This window comes from Nicotiana tabacum, chromosome 4 (assembly GCF_000715075.1).
Source record: "Nicotiana tabacum cultivar K326 chromosome 4, ASM71507v2, whole genome shotgun sequence".
NCBI classification, from domain to species: domain Eukaryota; kingdom Viridiplantae; phylum Streptophyta; class Magnoliopsida; order Solanales; family Solanaceae; genus Nicotiana; species Nicotiana tabacum.
Window position 1 is genome coordinate 104,964,083 of NC_134083.1, and position 10,662 is coordinate 104,974,744.

At 39.1% G+C, this 10,662-nt stretch overlaps 1 long non-coding RNA gene across 3 annotated transcripts; it reads right to left on the bottom strand.

Moving 5' to 3' along the window:
- Nucleotides 1-2,280: 2,280 nt before the first annotated feature.
- On the bottom strand, nt 2,281-6,591 carry LOC107795849 (uncharacterized). 3 transcript variants are annotated; one of them, XR_012708387.1, is made up of 4 exons: nt 6,417-6,591; nt 5,070-5,310; nt 4,341-4,402; nt 2,281-4,080 (listed from the first exon to the last, which is right to left on the bottom strand). It is a non-coding gene; the product is annotated as an uncharacterized LOC107795849 (long non-coding RNA). The 3 variants fall into 3 exon arrangements; XR_012708386.1 differs by having other exon boundaries at nt 2,281-2,520; nt 3,775-4,402; XR_012708385.1 differs by having other exon boundaries at nt 2,281-4,402.
- Nucleotides 6,592-10,662: the final 4,071 nt, after the last annotated feature.

Below are 10,662 nucleotides of genomic sequence, written 5' to 3' on the forward strand. Positions count from 1 at the left end.
TGCTGCAAAACTAATTCCTTAGCCACATGATGAACACGAAAATCCACCGCACTTTACTCCTTGAACCCACTAGAACCATTGTTGAGATTCACCCACTCTGGCCTAGTCCCGAGTATATAACCAAACACTGGTGCTCCGTTAGCACATGAACACTTCCAAAGAAGCAATCTGATTAATTTGTTTCCTTGTACATCACATCCACAAGAAGCATAAACTCTGAGTCACCCCAAAATCTGCACATGAATCGATAAGGCAAAATATAGCACACATTCTTCAAGTTCTTTGCCTGAATTAGCCTTGATGTTTTCTTTCCATATTCATAACTAATCTACCAATGTACCGATAACCGGATACTGCCAAGGCACACAACCATGTGACCCAAATGTAGATGGTGGGCTCCCCCACTTAGCTTTAAGCTACAATCACATAAATCTAGAACCCGCAATGACTCATCCTTCTCAATTACCATGATCTCGCACCGTTAACCCGCCAAATTTCTCGTAATCTCTTGTTAAAATTTTCATAAACATTTCGAATTATCAACCACAATCGCACATTCGACCTTCAGACAATCGTACCATCTTCTTCAAGCGATCCAAGCTCACATCACAGTACATGCCTCCCGCTGGGGAGAAAGTAGAACTCTTCGTAAGAACTTCATCAAAAATCACGCAAACGCTAGCCTGCTCACAGGAGATAGACCACCTGTGTAATTCCATATCGACATCTTCTAGTGACATTGCCCTAGTTACAACTACCACGAAATCAGTAAACCCTCTTGTGCCCATACTCGTCCACCAGTTGTAAGAGTCTATTCATTACCCATTAGCATCAACTGAAGGTCCAACTATATGTTCCAAAACTCGAAGTCATGTTGCATCCCAAAATGATAATCAATCTTTCACACCCCTCTCTATTCCAAGAAAACTGCTTTTCGTCATATTCAAACTTCCTCAGTACAGTAGTCACCATCCCAAATGAAATTCATAGACTTAGTTATTGTCCACCAAGATCCCCAAATTGCTCTAAACTTTCTCAAAGCATGTGGCTATCCTACCACAGAATTCATACGCTACTCTGACACTCCCACTTTGGTTAAACCATCTCCTTAAGCAACTGCTCGGTCTTTGATGTTCATACTTGACCTTCTAGGTTTTCAACCACCGCGAGACTCCTCCCACCATGTCCTTCCTCCTGCTTTGTTGCCAAAATACTGCCTCAAATCATAATCCATCTTTGTAGCACCCGCACGGATAAATTGCCACCAACTCTGAGACTCCATAAAGCTCATCTCCCTCGAGCCATCAACATTAGAAGCACCGATTTGACTCTGAAGCTGCCATACACCGCCATCTCTAATAACCGTTGCTTAGGCACCGCTCCACAACACCCTGCCCCGAAGGCAAATCACAGGAGACCCTAACACCGATAGGCCTTAATGCATTCCAACAAGGATGACAACACCATACTACAAATGAAATTTTCACCACGTTCGAAAATATCAAGTCTCGCTACTCTGTCAACCAAGGCCTGAACATCCATAGTCCAATTGCCTTTCCTTCGCCGAAATTAAATGTCGAACCTCTAAACCCTGACCCGAATAATCCTCCCTTCAAGTAATTCACTATCGCGACACAAAAATGAGCAACCTACCATTCACACCAACACTGCACGATAACAACGCATGAATCTCATAATACACTGTGCATAGCCACGAAACTGTAGGAAACACTAACATTGGGCTGAAACAAGTAAACACCCTTCCACAAGACGACGATAATAGCCCGCCCGAATATGCAGGGAAAAATATCCTACACCACATTTGCAGTACTACTACCACTCCTCGATGCTCAATTGATAACAAGCACTCATCATCGCATAAGAATGAGTAGGAAGAAAATGAAGGCATAAGCTTAAATGGAATCAGATCGCACGACGAGGAATCAAGAAGGAAAGTGCTCCTAACAACAATGTAGCCTCTCGAAGATAAGTACAGACGTCTACGTACCGATCCGCAAGACTCTACTAGACTCGCTCATGACTCTTGAGACCCAAGTGAACCTAAAACTTTGATACCAAGCTGTCACGACATAAAACCAACTATAGGTCGTGATGGCACCCAACTTCGTCGTTAGGCAAGCCAACAGTGAACTATCACGTAAGTTGTCCACTTTATTACTTTCAAAATCACAAATTTTATTAAGTAAAGAAATTTACGCATTTAAAATCATGGGTACATGCATAATTCGTAAGGCATAAAAATAAAAGGTGATAATAATATGCAAATCCATAAACATCAACTAGGATACCCCAAAATCCGGTGTCACAAATGCATGATTATTTACTAAGGAGTACAATAATACAACATCTGTCTGGAATGAAAATTAGACAGGACAAAGTAAGTAATACGATGGAGACTCTGTGTGCTGCGGTACGTAGCGTAGAAAGTAGCTCACCATAAAGTCCCCTCAGCAGTTGTGCATGCGCGCCAAGATGGCCACCAAATGAACCTGTCAGATTCTGCACATTTGGTGCAAAAGTATAGCATGAGTACGTAAATCAATGCGCCCCCAGTAAGTATCTAGCCTAACCCCGAAGAAGTAGTGACGAGGGATTGACATCGACACTTACTAGTGGTCCATTAAATCAGTATGATAATTCGTAAACATATATGAAGCACAACAATAATAATGAGGTAAAACTATAACTCACATAGTCCTCCAACATTTCTTTTGGCGATATAAATCTCTCAAATCTCATTTACTAGCTCAACAGATTCAAAAATATCAAGTGCAAATCTCAAACGGATAAGGAATACCATATAAATGTCAGGCCTAAATAACGGGGGAATCTCATGAATATCCGAACTGCTAGCGGTATCACGCACGATTATGACAAGGTTGTACGCCCCGATCCAGAGTGGTGTGTACACTGCCGAGGGTCGACCGACGCGAACCAGAGATGCATCTCAATATACTGTCGAGGCGTTCGGCCCGATCCACAGGAAATGAATAAACTTATCGAATTACGAGCCACGTGCTTACAACACAGGTGCAGGAACACAAAGTAAACATGACTTTTATCGTTTATGAAATATCTCGCCAAATAACTCAAGGTGATAAAGCTCGGCCTAATATATTCCCAAATTAATTTTAATTATAAATTCAATTAATTAAGCTAGAAAATTGACTTCAAATAATTCATATATTATATGATAAAGTCATAAGTATACCCGGACATAAACATGCTTTTAGTTACGTACGGACTCTCGTCAGCTCGTGCGTACGTAGCACCCACAACTAGCAGCACATAATAATTTTAATACATACGGGATAGTTTCTCCCTCACAAAGTTAGATAAGAGACTTACCTCGCTCTGAAGTTCAAATAACCGGTTCCAATGCCTTTCTAACTTCTCAATTTAAAGCCAAATGATCCGAAACTAGTCAATCAACATGCAAACCAATAAAAATATACTCCAACACTCATAATTAATTATTTTAAAACAATTCTCAACTCTGCTCGAAAAGTCAACAAAATCAACCCTCGAGCCCACGTTCCCGGATTTCGAAATTTCTTGAAGATAATCATTACCCATAACACCACGAAGTTAAATATATAATTTATTCCTAATTCCATGTCCAATTTCGTGGTCAAAATCCAAAAATATCACACTCTAGTTTTCTACCAAAATTCCACAATTTCCATAACTTTTCATGTTTTAAATCCACATATAATCCATTTATTCAACTCACAATGAGTAGAAATCTCTTACCTCGAGATTAATGATGAAAATGGCTCTTCCAAATCATCCGAAAATTGCCCAAGCAAGAGGGAAATGAGTTGAAAATGAGAAAATCTTGACCTAGCAAGGTTATAATCTGCCCAGACGCCCTTCTTTGCGAACGTGACAAGTCCCTCGCATTCGCGAATCACAACCAGCTTCTGCTCCCAAATCCTTAGCAGGCCTAACCATCGCGAACTGTCACGTCCAAAACTACCCCCTAGATGTGACTGGCACCCAGCTAACACTACTCGCCAGGCAAACCAATTCCTGTACTCTTAACCTTTTATATAAGCACTGAGAGAAACATGTAAAAGTCCAAACGCATTAAATATTACTAAATACGAAATAATTATCCAACTAAAATTATAATTTATTTATAATTTCTAATGAGCACTCAAACAATGAATCTCTAACCCAAATCCCATACTAAGACCATGGAGTATCTAACAGAGTAATAGAAGTTTAACCGACGGGCATGCAAATCCGAAAGAAATAATAAACATAAGATAGGTAGAGCTGAAATATCGGCCTCCACGAATAATGCGGCAGCTCACCTCAGCAACAGAATCCACTCAACGAACTCGTTAGCCACTAGCCTCGTCCCCAGCAACAGTATCTGCATGAACATGCAGGTAAGGAGTGAGTTATACATAAATATAACCCAGTAAGATCCTTGATCCGCCACTTTGAATACCCCTGGAACAAGTGTTAGAAAATACAAACAGACAACGAGCACAGAAATAATATACACAGAAATTCTTTCACCATATAATTACTTTATAAGGTCAAACAATTGTTCAACAATACTATATATATCTCAACACAATCTACACTAAGGACTTATCATTAACGGTAGTGCACGAAATTAAGCAAATACCCTAACGAGTCCACGACAGCACACACAATGCCCCAAATCTACCACGGCGGCATCCACAATGCCCCAAATCTACCACGGCGGCATAGACAATATCCCAAATATATTACGGCAGCGAAGAAATAATTTTTAACGCCCCAACGCCATAGCACGAGGCTATGCCACACTACACCACAAATCACTTATTAAATAATTTTAATTTTTTACAAAATAATATATATATATATATATATATATATATATATATATATATATATATATATATATATATATATATATGTGTGTGTGTGTGTGTGCACCGATTCTGCCAAGCGCACGCTCGTCCCAACACATGGACCAGGTAGAAAAAAGACATACTTTCAAAACAGGTTTTGAAAAAGCCAGCATCAAAACTTAAAGTCTTACTTACCTTGCTAATTAAAAGTTCCCAATCTTGCAGCGTCCAACAAACCAACCAAACGGTCTCCAATGGCCTTAATCTTGCTATCACAGTTGAGTTTTAACTTGCAAGAATATTTCATTCTTTCTAGCGCTCTAAGTTCACGCCACCAACGATTTCAAGAGAATCCCTGCCACTGCCGAAAAGCCCTCTACACTGTAGTGAATTTCCCTTCCCATAATCTATTAGCTCCTCTTGTGCGCTGCAATTCCTACAGGACAGCAGCTCGTAATTCTTCGTTGCATACCAAAACGGGATTAAAACAAGACTTAATTCTTGTGAGAGATTATTTAAGAAACCTTCCATCAAGAGTCATCATTTATAACCAAAGTGATTGCTTAATATAGACTTATTTCATCACGTGGCCATACCTATACACAGGGGCGGAGCTAGAGTGCAGCCAACGGGTTCGGCCGAACCCAATAGTTTTGGTTCGAATTCTGTATTTGTCTTAAAAAATTTATTGAATGTGTATAAATTATTAATTTAGAACCCAGTAACTTAAAACGATTAGAATTCCAAACCCATAAGCTTGAAATTCTAACTCCGCCTCTGCCTATACAACATCATTAAAAGGCTGCCAATACGAAGAAGATTGTCTCCTTTCGAAAGAACAATTAAAAGCTTAATATTTCCCACTTTAAAATATCCTTTAAAACCCTTAGGTCCAGCCGTCATTCACACTTTTGGTGGGTTTATTTCATTAAATTGCTAATTGAGTAAGAATTTACTCAAAACCTATTTCTCTCTTAATATATTCTACAAAAATAATACCAAGAAATCAACTGGGTCCGTACTTTATTTTTATAGCTTTTGCGGCTGCAATTCTAACGAGGTATCCAAGTATCCCTAACCTCACTTTCACAGTGCAAATAATTCTTTTGGACTTCGGCCCAGCTCTTCTTATTCCCTTTCTTTTATAATTAAAACAAAATGTCTTGCAAAATTTTTGAGTCATTACAAGTTTTCTGATGCTAAAAAAACTTGCCTGTAAGAAATCACTTAAACTTAGTATTGGGAGGAGACAATAGACAAGCTTAAGATGGTCTACAAAGTATAGCACTTATGATACAGATGCTCTTCTTGGATAGCAAAATAGATTTTGAAATTAGTTTGTTGGGCAATTATGGCAAACTAGCTGCTGATGATGGATAATATAAAATTCAACAGATTATAATCTGAATCTAAAAGTGTACTTAATAACCTGGTATCGGACAGTACGTACTATGGAATCTGTCACCATTATACAAAGAGCTAATAAGAATATCTCCCTTATATTAATACAAGAAATATAGCTATAGGTATTAGAATTAATACCTTGCTATTACTGTTGCGTTGGATGAATATTTCACTCTCGCTAGCTTTCAAGTTCTCGCCACCAAATAGTTACGAAAATCCCTAATGCCGTTGTCAACTCTCTTAGCCCTATAAATTTTGTTGCCTCTACATAATAGCAAAACAAGAATATTTTAATACCCTAATGCCATCTAGAACGTTGGCAGCAATTGAGATGGGTTGACCCAGTTAGTTACTTTTATTATCCAAGGCCCATAATTATTTATCAATCATATGTTAAATTGGACTATTAGAAAAAGAAAAAAAAACTAGTGTACTATCTTATATATTAGGGTAAATTCTCTTCCACTAATTTAGTATTTGACCCAATAATTACAAAATAAATTCAGTCTCCAATTTCATAATTAATAAATATATAATAATATTATTATTTTCAGGTTATTATTTTAACGCGGAACCATCCTCGTGAACACGTAGGCCAAGGCTCCCAGGCCCAGTTTCTCTTACGCGAACGCGACCAGGCCATAGCGAACGCGGAGCACAACTGCCCAAACTTTCGCGAATGTGACTGCCCTATCGTGAACCCATTGAACAAAAAGGCCTCCACCCCAAATCCTTCTTCGCGAACGCGTCTCTACCTCTGCGTTCGCGAAGGACAAAACTAGCAACAGCAAACCAGCAATAATAAATCATCCAAACTTGGTCTGAAGCCATCCCGAAATACACCCGAGGCCCCGGGGACCCCATCCAATCACACCAACCAGTCCCAAGACATGACACAAACCTGCTCGAGGCCTCAAATCATACTAAATAATATCCAAACTACGAATCGACGATCAAAACCCTTCTTTCAACTTTCAAACTTCGCCGAACGCGTCCGAATCCCACTTAGACATTCCGAAATGACGCCAACTAGAACTTGAAAAGAATATCTCAACTCCTATCTTGGTTCTTCAACCCTTAGGTTTTCCTTCAACTAGAACTTGAAAAGAAGAGAAAATCATTTAGGGTTTTGTGTTGATTTTTTGGGAGACGTTTGCAGGGGCTTATCTCTGATTTTTTTGCTCTGTAATGAGTGTAATATATGAAGGAAATAATTCCTTAAAATGGCTATTTGGCCAACCCAAACTAGCCCCTTTTTGGACATATTTCGTCCTTTCGTTTAAGCAAGTAGGTGACACACCTACTTGTCACCGTAGTCTGTGCAGTCTCGCAAAAAACGCAAATATCTCTTTACTCCGATGTCGTATCGACAAAAGATTTAATGTGTTAGAAACTAAACTCGTAGATATTAATTTTCTAGGTGGAGTATCCCATAATTCCAAGTATCTTGGGATAAAATCTTCGATACATTTGACCATATTTTCAGCATATTATGAATGTAACTTGTGATGACCTTTGCCAACTTTTGTTCCACAACTCGCTTGACTTTAAAACATAACACACTACTATCATAAGACTAAAATAACCTCTTTATCATGTTAATCACCCTAGTCTCACCCCAAAAGTACATGTTATAACATTCCCAAGTTGTCGACTTTCGACGAAACTTATTTTCTTCAATTCGTTTAGCTTCTAAGACTTCCAACCCTCTTGGTACTTGTTATTCATTATCTTAAATATTTGTAACCTCCAAGGTAACATGATTAACTTACTTTATATACTTTCAAAGATGACCTCATTTCCGAGCTTACATCAAATGACTTACGACATACTCTAACGTACGAAAAAATGGGGTGTAATAGCAATGCAACCCAAACCAATCGGAAACTCACCCGAGCCCCTTAGGACCCTGTCCGAACATACCAATAAGTCCCAAAACATAATATAGACTTGCTTGAGGTCTCAAATCCCACATAACAATATCAAAACCACGAATCGCACCTCAAATCAAACTTAATGAACTTTTGAACTTTCAACTTCCAAAACTCGTGCCGAACCTTATCAAATCAACTCGGAATGACCTCAAATTTTGCACACAAGTTCCAAATGACATATCGAATCTATTCCAACTCCCGGAATAACAAATCCAAACCCGATAACATCGAAGTCAACTCCCGATCAAACCTATGAACTTTCCAAACCTTCAAAATTGCCAACTTTTACCAAATAGTACCACAACCTTCTAGAAGCATCAAAATGCAAATCTGGGCATACACCCAAGTCCAAAATCACCATCCAAACCTAACGGAACCATCAAAACTCCGATCTGAGGTCAAATACATAAAAAGTCAAACTTGGTCAACTCTTTCAACTTAAAACTTCTAAAATGAGAATTATTCTTCCAAATCAAATTTGAATCACCCGAAAACCAAAACCGATTATTCATGTAAGTCATAATACATCCTACGAAGCTACTCATGCACTCGAACCTTCCCACATATGCCATGTGGGTTGACTTTTCCAATCTATAATTGTTACCAGTTTCATCCCAATTAAGGGGAATAATATCACAATTTCTCCAATATTTCAATTTCATCCCAAATAAGGGGAATAATCACAATTCACCCCTACACCGTTACGTGTAGTTTCAGGTGTGGGCCTTATGACCCACCCTTCCTCGGTTTTGCTAATGATGCTCCCAAAAATATTTTTAATTTGATTTGCACATAAGGTAACATAAATACAACTGTACTCACCTTAACACTTTTCACATTGTATAAATTCTTATTAGTATTTCCATACACTAACAACAACAATATTTCCTTGGCTCATTTGGCCATTCACAAGATTCTTTATTCCCGGCACGGTGGCCATATTTCATGTTCCACACTTTCACCTCTTTCAATTTCAAAGATCACCATCAAATATCAACATATAGAATATTTCAACAACCATATAACTCAAATTTATTAGTAATGGAAACTTTAAACACAAAAGGTTTCTTCCCAAATAGTGGGGCATACCGACCAGCAATACAAGCATACATCCAAATCATAAGCAATCAATACACCATTTATTCTTGCAATACTCCTTCCTAGAAATGACAATATACAATTTCAACACTTGAGTATGTAAGAACTTGAATCACACTGGATATATTTTTAAAGCAAAGCATTAGTTAACGCAGCCACTTATGGCATGAATTGAGTACAAAAGCTTTTAGGCAATTCTATTTTCGAAATAATTTTTAAACAATTGAGTCGAGGATCATTTCATATTCTTTATCGCATTCTCTCAAATCATTTGCACTACTAGCCACAATCATAACTTAAATTCTTGGCACGTTGGCCACACACTATACCCCCAATTCAATTATTTCATTTCCAACCATCTTCATAGATTATCAACAATAAGAGCTCGGCCCAAAAGTGAAGTGGCCGCAGAAGATGAGATCCGACCCGAACACCAGATAGTCAAACGCCCTCTGCAAATTCCACCAGGAACAGGGTCACAAAATCAAGGACCGCATCGCTTTAAGGCAAGAGGTCGTGAATATGCTTCACCAAGGACATCTGAAAGAACTTTTGAGCGACCGAGGAAGGGCAAACTTTGCTCGAGGACGCGAACAACACCAAGATCCACCAAAACCGCATTCTCCAGCTCGAACCATCCAAATGATCAAAGGAGGGGGCGACGACGCGTCAATCAACATCGTAAAATTCACGACCACCCACAAGTTGAAATGGTCAATCACTCACGAAAGGTACGACGAACTCGAAGAAAGTATTATCTTTGATAAGTCAGATACCTACGGTTTGGTCTTTCTTCACTATGATGCCCTTGTTATTACTTTATGCATTTTAGATACCGATGTGAAACGTATTATGGTCGATGATGGAAGCGACGCGTGCATTATCCACCCTCGAGTTCTCGCACAAATGAAACTCAAGGATAGGATAGTGCCACACTGCATCAAACTGACGGGTTTTAACAATGTAGTTGAACGGACGTTCGGAGAAATTACGCTACCCGTCCTGGCCGGCAGCATCACTTTGGAGACCACGTTCCGCATTATGAATCAAGACACGACATATAACGCCATTATAGGATGACCTTGGATACACACCATGAAAGTTGTCCCCTCCAGCTTATACCAAGTCATCAAATTTCCCATCCCTTGGGGGGTGTTCAGCATCTAAGGAGAGCAACGCACTTCCTAAAAATGCTATCGCATCACCCAAGACTGCACATACACCCAGCAATTGAAGGGCAAAGCCGATGAGGCATAGCAATTAACAAGGTCGAGGTAGGGTGGTGACGAAGAGAAAAATGCCACCAGGGACCCCGAAATCATAGAGGCCACGGGATCAACCGTAAAGGATCT